This window comes from Pinus tabuliformis, chromosome 6 (genome assembly GCF_031772625.1).
Source record: "Pinus tabuliformis cultivar Carrire ecotype Pingquan chromosome 6, CPIR1, whole genome shotgun sequence".
NCBI classification, from domain to species: Eukaryota; Viridiplantae; Streptophyta; class Pinopsida; order Pinales; family Pinaceae; genus Pinus; species Pinus tabuliformis.
The window spans coordinates 1,461,061,731-1,461,075,812 of NC_142292.1; positions in this window are offsets into that span (position 1 = coordinate 1,461,061,731).

Consider the following 14,082-nt stretch of genomic DNA (forward strand, 5'->3'; position numbering starts at 1 on the left):
GAAATGGACGACATAAGGACTTGGGATGGGGAAGCATTGCCACTAGCAACCAGATTGGTTCCTGGGTTTGGAAACAGATCAGTCAATACTACTCAGGCTTTTGGATTCTTAAGGAATTTCTTAACTTCAGCTTTATATGGACAATCTCTCTTCCAATGATCCTCATCGCATATGAGGCATGGCTGAGTAGGTTTCTTTTTCCCAGAAGGTTTTGCAGAAGATTTTTCAGGAGGCGAATCATCCTGTTTATTCTTTTTGCTCTTCCCTTTCTTCTTGCCTCCTGGTTTCTTCGATTCTTTTCCTTTGTCAGTTGACACGGCATCAACCTCCAAGGCTTGAAGTTATTCATTTGCATTTTGATCAGAAATCTTACGGGCTTTCTTAGATGTAGCCTTTTTGATTTCATGCTCGTCGTAGCTATCACACCATCGCCGACATGAGAGTATTTGTTTGATTTAGGAGGAGGAGGAACGGAAAATTCTAGTCTTGGAGCATCAGGGATTTTTTCATAGAGCATGCCAGACTGAGTGTAGATCAAGTCTAGATATTTTGCACGAGAAATTACCTGTTCTTTAGTGATGACCCCTCCCTTAGCGACATCTTTTGTTATAGAAGGTAACAAAGACTTAATAAACCATTCAGCTAGTAGCTGATCAGGGACATATGTTTTTACCATTCTATGACGATGTTGCCATTCATGAATATGAACAGATATGTGAGTGGCCATCATTTGCTTGAAATTGGTAAGAAGCTCTATTCCTGTTTCGTACCTTATTGGTAATTGAAAATGGGTTAAAAAGGTTGTGGCAAGGGTGCTAAAGTTATGGAATGAAGCTCTAGGCAATTCGAAGTACCATTTTGCTTCCGGACTAGTTAACGTTCGCTGAAAAAGGTGAAGCCAAATTGAATCATCATTGAGAGTGTTGGATGAACACCACAGATGAAAGGTCATCATATGATTCGATGGGTCTTCACACGGATTTCCATTAAATTCAGGAATATCTGACGAAAGTTTATGAGGAATCACCAGCCACCAAGGGGCATAAGTGATTGGATCATTTGTTAGCCGATTTAGATTTGGTAACTCTAGAGTCACCACGAAGGGAAACTATTGATTCAAGTTCGGTGAAGCGTACCCAGGATAAGATGGGATCGCCTGAGTAGTGGGTCTTTGCATACCAGAATAATGTATTTGATGCTGATAACTTTGATAAGGTGGTTGGGTGTAACCAATTTGAGATGATGGGTGATAACCGTTTTGAATATACAACTGCCCATTACCTGCAAAGTTTCGCTGCTCAGGTCATTCGTAAGCTTGTTGGAATTGCGGTTGTTGATGTTGTACCAGCCATGGTTGTGAAACCATTTGCTGTTGCCCAATACTAGACATTTGACCAAGATGAGCGGTAATAGTACCTGTTTGAGCCTGGGCCGCTCCAGTTAAGAAGCCACTATTTGGAAATTGCGGTTGTGTCGTGGAGACAAGAGGCTATTGTACAACGAACTGAGAAACTTGATGTTGGCATACAACAGCTAATGCTTGTACTTGCAACACTATCACAATAGCTGGTGTAGTGGGGACATTTGACATAGGTAGACTCGGTTGCATTGAATATACAACTCTTGGTTGTTGAGGCAGTATTGGCACCCAACCGCTGGACGTGATTCCAATCTGACCTGAATTTGGTTGTGAACCTTCATATGTTTGTTCTCTCGAAAGGAACAATGAAAGGATGGAGTTCCCTCCATATCGTAGCAATCGAGTGCTCAAAGGAATGATTAGCCTCTGGAGACCAGACTGCCCAAATTGAATTTGTTGTGAAGGATCAATTTGTTGAGATTCAACATAAGAGATTCCAGATACTATTCTAGATGAACAGACAGGAACAGACCATACTGTCGAAACAGTCCCTCAGTGGACTCCTTCTAGCGGTCGAGGGCTAGTTGGGATAGATGGTATACCAGCGAACATTGTTAGAGTGGTAGCAGGAGGTTCTACTACCGCTGTATCAGATGACACAGTCCTAGATGTCGATGGTTGTCCAGACATATTGAGTCTATCCAAAAGACTTCCCAGTGATTCTATAGGAACTTGCGATGAAGGGGTATTAACTTCTGAAGTAGAAGGATATAGGTGGATCCCAGTCCCAAAATGCGATGGAATACTAGATGGGAGATCCTCCGTAATCTCTTCTATAGCAATCAATCCGGGTGGAAGAGGCAGACTGTCAGGTCCGTAAAATATTTCTGGTGCCGAAGAAGGTATAGATTCCGCAGCGACAGATGTTGGAGGGGTAACACCTTCCGAATCAATTCTAGATGGAGCTGGTTCAGGAATCGAAGTGTTTACTGTTACACTAGGATCAGTTCCAATGTCCTCTTGTAACTGCGGAACTTCTTCTGTAGAGGCAGGGATACCAGAAATTGTTGGAGTAATCGAAGTCTCAAAGGATGTTGAAACACAAGTTTCAAGCAAACTAGGAGACTTTGACCCAGTTAAACGAGTTCACTTGGCTTGGAATGGTTTCGTTTCCAGAGTCAAAGACGGTTGACTTGTCAGTCTCCACGAACGATGGGGTTTTGATTGACTTTCTTCCATGATTGTGGATTATTCAACTCAAAATAAGAGGGGAAAATGTTATTCTGAATTAAATGAATTTTAGACGCTTTGACACAACTTGCTTTTTCAATCTTTAAGAGTCGAGAAAAAGCTAAATATGACTCTAGTCGCCTTCGATTTTTAATGAGCTTGAAGTGACAATTGCTCAGATGGACCTTTTCCTTTAAGGATTCTGAAAAGGAATGAAAGAGACTACTCTGGAAATCTAGACAGAGGGATTACCAAACCAATCACAAAACTGCAGAATATTTTTTACAATACGAGAGTTAATCTTCCCGAATGTTGTGTTCAGTGCATTGCGATCGATAGGGCGGTAGACACGGCTTCCTAAGGATAAAGGATATAGCCTATTATGGTCTCCCAATATATACTTGACGGTACATGGCAGCACAAGTCCATACGGGCACTTGTCATCTCAAAGAGGAGGAATCACCCAACCTATGATGAAAGCAACAGTTACCAGGCTTTACGACGCTGGAATATGTCTCTAGCCTAGACTTCTAGATGTTGTGTGTTAAGTTCCAAAGCGTTTTTATGTTCATTAAATTTATTTTACAGTTGATCTTTCTTAAGAAATTTTCCTTTCAGGTTCACCGCGTGATGTAGATATACAATTCCTAAAATGTAATCTAAGATGATAAATAGTCGTTTAATCTTCTTTTTGCATTGAAAATCCTAGCCACTAAGGAAAGAGAAATGAAATCCTTTCAACATAGAGCAGAGAGCACACACTAGATGCACCATCCTAGATCAAAATCAACAAGCAATCTAAATGAAAATGCACATGCATGTATTTGTTTTCTCTTTCTTAATGTGTGAATGACAAAAAGAATGTTAAGTACAAATCTGAACTATTCCTTCTTTCAAAGCGATAGTACTAATGATTTTCTTTTCAAAAAACGACAGGAAGGCAAGATGAAACTTTGCGATTTTGAATTGAAAACTGCTTTCGACACTTGAAATACTTATAAATTCAGAACAAATACAAGAGTAATAGTGTAATCAACTATCAAGAACAATACGATTCTTTTCTTTGACTGAAAATGACACTTGCAACACTTTCAAATCAAAAGATGATAGTTCGATTAAGCTACTTCTTTGTAAAAGAGAACCGTAAATGGCGCACAATACACAAAAACATTCACAATTCTTTGTACAATGGAGGTTGGATGATGCAAAGAAAGGGGGTTTCAATAGTGGTCTATTGATCACAGACAACAAAACTCCTGAATAAAACTGAAGAGAATGAAGAAAAAACCAGAATCTAGAGGCAAATTTAGTCTTGTCTGATCATCGCACCTATAACACAAGGAAACAGGGATGCATCCCACCTACTACACACGGGAGGTGCGATGCATCTAGATTGCTAACAAGATAGGGTGCGATTGTCTAGAGACAAGACATTAACTTGGTTTTTGGTAACAATTTGCAGTTTAGTTCAGGGATTTAGGCTGAGTAAATGATAGTCAGTAACTACAAAGTACAGGGGCTGATCTAATGAGATTAATCAAGCTACCTCTAGGGCACTTAGTATGTTTGCAAGTCAATTGTTTAGTTCATAAAGCAAACTCGGAGATTAACTGAAGCAGTGTTCATCTACTTTGCACTTGCATAGAAAATTCAGTTCGAAGGCTAGCTGGCTTAACTTCAGGCTCCGTTTGTGGTTTATGATTCAAACAAATAGAGACAAGCAATCAAACTAATTGCTCCCTAATGGAGTAGCCATTTTGTTATCGAGAAATCTAGTGCCTATTCAGAGCTGCTAGTCCCACTAAGATGGGTAGCTATCTTAGAAACAAACAGATTAAAGTTACTTGTTTTTCCTTTACGAGAGAGAGATGAGAAAGAAGCAGAGAGTACCAACCTCAATCTTCCGCTTGGATCCTTGCTTGTTTCCTTTCCCCTTTGACAGAATCTCACCATTGCTTCCTTACTTTTCCCACTTTAAAGAGAACCTATAGATTCACAACAGCATAATACCATCAAAGCATAGAGATCTTTCACTGTAAACAATATAGGATCAGATATATATTAACCATACAAATGCAAATATCAACAAAATATTCAGAGATACACAAGAATATGGAGGAAAACTCAAATATCTTTAATAGTAAAAGTAGTAGAAGAGAGGATTACAACTACTTGGTCTGACCCAGTGCCATCCTCCCAGCTTGAAAGCCCTCTTCACCTCACACAAAGAAAGATCACCTAACAATGTCTTCAAAGAGAAACCAGTAACACCTCTTTGCAAATTACCAAATTCCCACCTCCGGATCTCTGGGATGAGGGATCCATTTATAGATATTTGCAGCTAGGTGAGTCAGCTTCTGGGATTTTGATTAGTGTCATCTCTCTGATAGTTCTTGGTTCCACTTGGAGATTTCATGATCTCTTACTCATCCTTGGGCGAACTCAGGGAAGCAAGTGTCAAATGAGGAGCTTCTAGAAGATTCTCAGGTTCTCCACTTAGCAAATTGCTTGTGCCATTTGTCCGCTCTCGCTCATCACACCCTACAGAAAGGCTTTCCAGTATGCATCGCACTTTTTGCATGTGACAGGTGAGATGCATCGTACCCTTTGCACTGGGCACTTTGTATGGTCCTGCTTTGACTAGTTTTGAGTGGTTTTTCATGGAAAACTTATGGGAGATGATTTAATCAGCTGACCTTGCTCCTTTATGGTATGAAACAACACTTTTAGGGACTTAGAAGCCCTTGGTTTATGGACATATGTGATTGGGGTTGCAGTGCTCAAATATGTCTATAACATTTCTAGAGGCCAAAATGGGCAACACAGGATGAACAATATGCAAAGATGGATGGAATACTGTGACATGTTAGAATGGGACGTGAAACAGACTCCATGGATGCAAGGACGACTCGTCGCGGATGCTATGAACAAGGGTGACTTGATTATGTTGCCACACAGAATAAGCCTGGTGGGGACCATCAAAACATGAGTAAATGATGGTTACTCATGACAAAAATTGACACATGGTATTAAATGTACTAAGGGGAGGTGGACCTCAAATTACAATTGTCACTTTATGAAGAAATTTGATTTTGAGAGGCGACTAAGTGACCCTTCTTGGAAAAATGACTTCGTGGTGAAGTGTCAAATCATCAAAAACTCAAGAAAATCCATTATAGTACTCGATGATAGCTTTCCAATGGTGCTAACAGTTCATCAAACTAAGCTACGATTTGGTAACAATGGGGGAGTGAAAAGCTGTGGGTTTTTCTATGAAAGGATGATTTGAGAGGAGTAGAAGGCCCTAAATCTTGTAGAGATTGTTGTGGAAAAACCAACTGTCAAAATAGGGATTTGTGAATTTCAGGAAAGTGGCCTTACTTATCTAAATATGGCCTTAATGCTTCTTGGAACAATGGTTCCTGGTGAAGAATTAAGGGAAGAGGAAAATGAGAATGAACTACTAGAGGAGGTCTAGAATCATCCTCACCCACTAAGTCAAACATGGGGACTATGTGGTTTAGAGTTGAATATTTGAAGATATGGTATCAAATATCTATGATATACAATGTGCATATGGCTCACAGGAGATTCCGGTAGAATAAACTATCTAATGAATGGGAGGATAATCGACCATAACTAGATCCAGTAGGATCTAGGACAAGACTTATGTTAGTTAATTGAGACGATGGCCAAGGGATACTGACCACAAACATATTTGATGGAGGGGACTGATGTGGTATGAAAAGGTGGGAATGACACCCCCTAGTAGGAGGGGCTTTTGGAGTGCCATTGTGTTATGAGTGCTTGAAAAAGGGATTCAATCATCTCGGCCTATCATGGCATGAGATACTCCGAAGTATGATAACTATATGTAGGGGCTTATGTGCCCCCTAGTACGTTGTGGGCGTACTGGATGTATTTAGAGTGGTGGACTCCAAATATGGTAGGAGGTACGCACCATGGTTCATATTGTTCCAAGGATAATCAGGCGTAGTCATGGATTCCATGATGTTCTCATCAGAATGGAATATGGGCGAACGGTAGGAAGACTAACTACATGATGCGGTGGTAGTACCTGGTGCGTCAACCTGAGAAGGAAGGTTCACATATGCATCATCGGGAATGGTAGATGATGAGCTAGTAGATGGAGGATCTATAGATGTTGATACTTGGGATTTTGTCAAAAGAGGTTCGAGAGAAGCGCACGCAGCAACCTCAGAAAGGTTTTCCTGTTAGGAACTCAAGGATGATGACAGGTAAAGGATATGTGCCGTGGTGTCCATCATCTCGACATCGGGGGGAGGGATCACAATGGTGGGACCAGAGTCCCCAGTTTTGGTTTAATAGTGGTACCAGAATCCACGGGTAGAGGAGTAGGTGTTCCACTACGAGTGGTCTCGTATTCACGAACCACCTCAAGGCAATTGCGAAATTTGTTGAGACGAGGGCAACATTGGGAATATTGACCATGATGATCACACAGGGCGCAAGGGTGATTTGTGTGCAATGTTCTGAGTTTCTTTGGTGGACCCATGAAGTTAACATGGACTTCAGGGATATTTGACTCAGGCAATGTTTCATGAACCAAAGGTTTGAGATGAGGAAGCTTGCGACAATTATTGGTGGCATGCCCAACAACTTTACACAAACCACATGGAGGTGATGGCTTGGGGCCTTAGGGGCTCGAGGATATTGGGGAGCCTTGTCTTTCAGTTCTTTCCTTTTAGCTTTTCTCCCATGTTTGGATGCTTGCACAATAGGAGTGGGTTCCTATTGAAGTTGTGATGGAACTGAAGCAGCAGCAGGGGCTGTAGGGACCAGTTGAACTGGGGTCAAAGCATGATAAGGTCTTCGCTGACCAAGTGTAATTCTTGCAAGGGGATCGATGTACCATACTGGGATCCACAAATTGATGTTCAAAAGGACCAGCGAAGCCATGACAGGGATAGAAAATACTCCTAGAGGGGGGAATAAGAAAGGAATTTGACCTTCTTGGTAATGTCCTAGCAGAATAGCTCCTGGATGGTTGAGACCTAGAGGAACAGTTCTTGGTGGAAACATAAGAGAGGCATCCACAAACAGAGGAGGTCCTGGGGTGGTGGATCCAGAGGGCTCAGCTAGGATGGGAACAATGGTGTGCTGAGGAGACGGCTATTGATCGGATGTACTAGACTTCTTAAGAGTAGCCCGTGACACTTGCAACATGCAAACACTCATAGTGTTAGGCTCTTATATTGGAGGGGGAGGACCAGAGATAGCACCCAATAATGAGTAATCTTTGTAGACTCCAGGTGAAACAGTGGTGAGAGGAGGTGAGGACTGCTTATCTGACATTGATGAGATAATAGACTCAGGGGAGGTCACGGATGCTGCCTCGTAGTAAGTCAGTTGATCAATGGCAATGGAATTCCCTTCATGGGTGAAGTACATCTTGTGGAACACCGTGGATGCGAGGAATGACATCAAATCCATGTAACTATGACCTAAGATAATGTTATAATCTAAAGGGGCATCAATAACCCCAATTTTGACGTGGATAGTCTTTCCCACAAGGGTCACTGGACAATTGTGGTACATTCTAGGAGGCTAGGAGGAGTGTCCATCCCAAGCACGCAAAGTGATGGTGGAGTGTTACAACTCAGGTGACTTGAGTTGTTTCCGAACAGCAACGGACATGACACAAGTGGATGCACCTTCATAAAAAATGCATCGGGAGTTTATAGCATTAGAGACTTAGACTGGTATCTGGAAAGCAATGGATGAAGGCAATGGGGGATGTTTTGATATATCAATTGGTAAGATGATCAAATGATCGTTAGAAGAATCTACTGCACCAAAAGCTATTAGTAGAGATTTCTTTTGAGATGGGCATGACTGGCATACTTCAAGTATCGACATGGCGGGATGTGATTGGGCCAAGTCATCTACTATACTGTATGTATGGGTAGCGCGGTTAAAATTAGTGTTACGCCATAATGGTCCCTTTCGGATCTTGGGAATGACCTCAACTTTAGGTTGAGGGATTTGTAGTGGACCATTTGGTATCGTAAAAGACTTAGCAGATGCTTTGGTTTTGGACTCATTGGTGGACAAATTCAATGGCTTGTCATATTGACACAACTGAGTTTGCAGGTTCATATAAGAGGGGTTAACCTCATCAGAGCTCATCATAAGGATCTAGTAGTCACCAGGACTAGAAGGTTGGGGGCCTGGGCTACTGACTTGGTTGAGGTTAAGCAACAGCAAATCCTTGCTAAGGGAAAGGATTTGTGAGCATTGTCGATTAATATGGCACAGGATTCTGAGGTGATTGTTGGCCTCTAGAAGTTGCTTGAGCTTCCCACATTTAGCGCATCTTGGGTAAGAGAGGAAACTCATGTGTATAATGGCCATGTACAACACAACATGCACAAGGCTCATTCGTATGAATAGCCTTGTTCTTCTTGGGCTAGATGCCCTATTTCTGGTTGTTGGTGTTAGGCTGGTTCCCCTGGGGTTCACTAGGTTGGTTACCTTGATTAAACTGGTAACCCTTGTTGCCCTTCCCCTTATTATTTTTCTTCAAATTTTGGGGATTGGTCGCACTCTGTTGCGCAAATGCTTAACCCTAAGGGGAAGATGGCTGCTGGGGCTGAGGATGCATGGGAGGATGTGACGCTAATTCTTGAGGGGCTGGAGTGTTTAGTTGTGCATAACGAGGAGCAATGGTTTGGGAGAGAGGTTGGGGCCCTAAAAACATGTTGCTAGTAGGAGGGGCATGAGTGCTAGAGGAAATGGTGACCCCCTGAAGATAGTCATAACCTTGCTTATTATATGGCAAAGGATACTAAAGGGTTCCAGTGATACTCTCAGTAGCGTGAGATGCCCTCTGTCCATTGTCACTTCTAGGATGAGGGAGGTCTAGAATGACAGTATAGACATAACCAGATTGTGCATAAATCAGGTCATATCTTAGAGCAGTTTGGAGAGCTTCTTCCTCAGTTTGAGGAAAATGGGATGAAACATATTTTCGAATGGGTGCTAAAAGGATCCTAAGAAACCAATACATATAGACACAGTCTTTGAAGGGTGGGGCACGACATGTGCTCCTCCTTCTACACCACTCTGGAACATGGTCAGAAAGGCAGGTGGCAGAGTACTGACAAAATGAGGTCAATAACTCTGTACTAGTCTCGTATCGGAGAGGTAACTAGAAATATCAGAGGAATGCTTTAGTGAGGATCGCGAAAACAAAATGAGACGCGGTAGCCTGGTGTACATACCATTTTGCAGCGTCTCCAATGAGCGTGCATTGGTATAGCCGAAGACAAATGGAGTCATTGGTAATGAAGTTGGACAAACACCACATGTGGAAGGATTAGACATGGTTGGTAGGATCCTCTCGAGTATTACCCTCAAACTTTGGGATGTGTGAGGGAAGCTTAGTCGGCATAGAAGGCCAACCAACATCATGGTGTATGGGGTCGTTTATCAACTAGCTAAAATCTGGTAGACTTTACCCAACCATAATGAGGAGCATGGGGGCTACGAGAATGGTTCTTGAGATTGTTCTGCTTGATGTGACCACCAAGATAGAACCACAACCAACACCAAGTTGGGTTCCCTTAATAGTAGTGGGTCCAGACATGGTGACGATATGCGATGAAGGAGGCTCAAAATCAAATGAGGAATCAGGAGAACTAGGAGAGGAGTCTGTATGGGGACTCGAAGGGCTATGAACTCAGATTTGGCAGGGAGGAGTAATATGCCCAAGCAGAAACTGGGGATGAAGGCCTAAGATTCTCCATGACAAATGTGTTGGTGGCACAATTGTGGTAAGACACAAGTGACATGGAAATGGTGAAGGCATATCAGCAATATGCCTTTGTTTCTGTGAGGGGAGATAAATTTATTATGTTAAGTCTTGGCCTGGTGGTGTAAACCAGGTGCCCTTCACTTAAGGTGTGCTTGTGTGTTCAAGTGTATTTAATTATTAGGACCAGATCTGTTTGTAAAAAAGAAAAAAACTTGCTGAAAATAAACTGAAATTAACAACAAAATAATTAACTAAATCCCACCCAAACTGGGTTTGCGAACACTATGCCGGTTGGTGGCTAAATCGATGGAAAATACACTAAAACAATCAAGAGATCTAAATGTCAGTGTGACTAGGATCAAGTAATGCTAAGCTGCTGGAAAGTGGTGCAGCAATGACAAAAAACAAGAGAGGAAGATCACTGCAAAACTATGGATGGTGACAACCTATCTTTATAGGTCTTAAACAAAAGAGTACAGATGTGGAAAGTATGGCTGAAAGTGTTGCAGAAACTCAGACTACCCACTCAACTAAACTCCACCAATAAAGGTGGTAGTGTACTAGGATCGCTAGGAGACTAAATTCCACTTCGACAATTAAATTAGAGTAGATCAAGGGCTAAGTGGGATGAGATAGAGGTCAAACAACTCAGTAAACAACTCTTGACAAAAACCAGAAACATATATGAGAAAAACTCGAAAACCCAAAAATCATAGGTATTGATCTGTTTTTCAAGTGAGATCCAGTTGTTGCGTTGAAAGGTGCGTTTTGGACTCCAGATTACACTTTGTGGGGTAAAATGTGTGATTTCTGCTACTTGAATCCCAGTAGAAAATCTAGGAAAAAATTATCGTCTTTGTCGTAGCTGGTTCCTATGACCTGTGGAAAAGACCAGAAAGCTTGCGGAAGTCAAAAATTTAACACATCTAGGTTTAAAAAGCTAGGAAACATTACTAGACTGAAAAAAGAAGAAACCCTAAGCTAAAAACTGAAGTTCACCCAGGTTTCTCGATCTAAAGTATAAAACCAGTGGAGTCACCAATTTTGTTGTAGTGTTTTCTTCTCAAAGATGTATGAAAAGAACCCACTTAAGATTGTGGATGACAAGCAATATCAACAATATAAATGGATGCTAAACATTGTAGATTTGCAGCAACTGATAGAAACAAAACTTGCCAAAATCCTTATCTATGTCACAATCATAGTTAAACAGCAAAAAGAAATAGTGATAACTCGAATCATCCAATGGAAACCATATATACAAACAATAGTTTTATTATAACACCTATGAAGGGAAGAAATAAATTTTAACAGACCCCCTCTATGGGATGGGTTCTTGGTTATCCTCAAATCTCTTCAGCTTGTTTAGAGTCTCTCTCATCTATAATGTGTAAACCCAACAAAAATATGGTGTGTGATAATGAAAAGAATCAGAGTTAACACAATGAATGCAACAATGAAAATAATTAAAAGTGAATAATGGATGAAAAACCCTTCTATTTATAACAAAAATATTGAGTAATAATAAAATATTATTAACCCCATTCTTGGAATAACCACTTGGAATATTTTATTATATTTGGTTAGGAGCGAAAAAAGTATTTAAACTTTTATTTAGAAATAATAAATAAATAAATGATTTATTTATCGTCTCAAGGAATTGGTTAAGGAATAATAAACACAATGATTTATTTAATTATTGCTAGTGTATTTAGTCAAATTTGATAAGGAGTAATAATTAATTAGTGATAAATTAATTATTATTAGAGAAAAATAAGATAATTAACGATTTCTCTGAGCAATAAATATGAGAAAAAAAGAGAAACCAAAAAATCACAAGTACTAACCTGCTTTTTAGGTAAGATCACACTTTTTGGTCTGAAAAGGTGCACTCTGTACTCTAGATCACACTTTTTCAGCTAAAAAGTGCGATTTCTGCTCCTTGAATCTTGGTCGGAAAATCTCGGAAAAAATTGTCATCTCTGTCGCAGCTAGTTCCTGTGACCTGTGGAAAAGAATAGAAAGCTTGAGGAAGTAATAAATTTAAGACATCTAGGGTTAAAAAGCTAGGAAACATTAAGAGACTGACAAAAGAAGAAACCCTAAGCTGAAAACTAAAGGTCACCCATGTTTTTGGATCTAAAGTATAAAGCTAGTGGAGTTGCCAATTTTGTTGTAGTGTTTTCTTCTCAAATATGTACGAAAAGAACCCACTTAAGGTTGTGGATGACAAAAAATCTCAACAGTATAAATGGCTACTAAACATTATATATTTGCAGCAATTGATAGAAGCAAAACCTGCCAAAATTCTGGTCTATGCCACAATCATAGTTAAATAGTAAAAAGAAATAGTAATAACTCCAATCATCCAAAGGAAACCAGATATACAAAGAATAGTTTTATTATAACACCTATGAAGGGAAAAAATAAATGCTACGAGTCCCTCTCTATGGGATGGGTTCTTGGCTATCCTCAAAAATCTTCAGCTTGTGTAGAGTCTCTCTTCTTTATAATGTGTAAACCCAACAAAAATAGGTTGTGCGACAATGTATAATCAAATTTATAATAGTGAGTGCAACAACGAAAATAATCAAAAGTGAATAATGAATGAAAAACCCATCTATTTATAACAAAATATTGTGTTATCCTTGAATAATGAGTAATAATAAAATATTATTAACCCCATTCTTGCAATAACCACTTGGAATATTTTATTATATTTGGTTAGGAGGGAAAAATTATTTAAACTTTTATTTAGAAATAATAAATAAATAGATGATTTATTTGTCATCTCAAGGAATTGATTAAGGAATAATAAACAAATAATGATCTATTTAATTATTCCTAAGGGATTTAGTTAAATTTGACAAAGAATAATAATTGAGATTAATTAATTATTCTTAGAGAAATATAAGATAATTAATGATATGTGTTTATTTTTCATAATTGGATCAAATATGACAAGGAATAATAATTCAACAATGGTTTAATTAATTATTCCTAGAAGAAAATCAAATAAAAAGTGATTTATTGAATTATTCTTCACGGGGTTGATTATAAATTACATAAGAAAGGTGGTTTATTAAGTAACTTCTCACAGCGAAAGCAATTTCACTATGGTAAAATTGGCTTTACACGGTGTACTTCTATCCATCTAGTAAATTAGGCTAGATGGTCATTTTTTTTGTGATAACAATACCCTTTCTCCCCACTATCCACACGATTTTCTTGGGCTGCAAAGTCTCCCTCCGAACCTGCAAACTCCCACTAGAACTCGACTCCCTTACAGCCTCCAAAATCTGGACCTTCTTCTCTAGAACATGTACCTGCCTCTCTGAAGACTGCACCTGCACCTACTCCTTCTTATTCCTCCCTTGATCAATACGCTTTCCCATCAACCTATATATACCATGCTCTCTAACTCTAAGCAAAATACCCATGGAGATAGAGCCTCTAGGCCTGAGTCTTGCCTTTCCATCCTAAAATAATACCTCAAACCCGTTCTTCTCGATCATCAAGATAGATATAACGTTATATATGAGTCCCGGTACAAACAATACATCTCGGAACTGCATCACTCATCCTGTCTCCATCTTAAATGGCACAACCCTTGATCCTCAGATCTCCTTTGGACTCTTGTCACCCAACACCATGTGCAACTTTGAGTCCCATTCAGCTAGAGTCTCAAAAACCT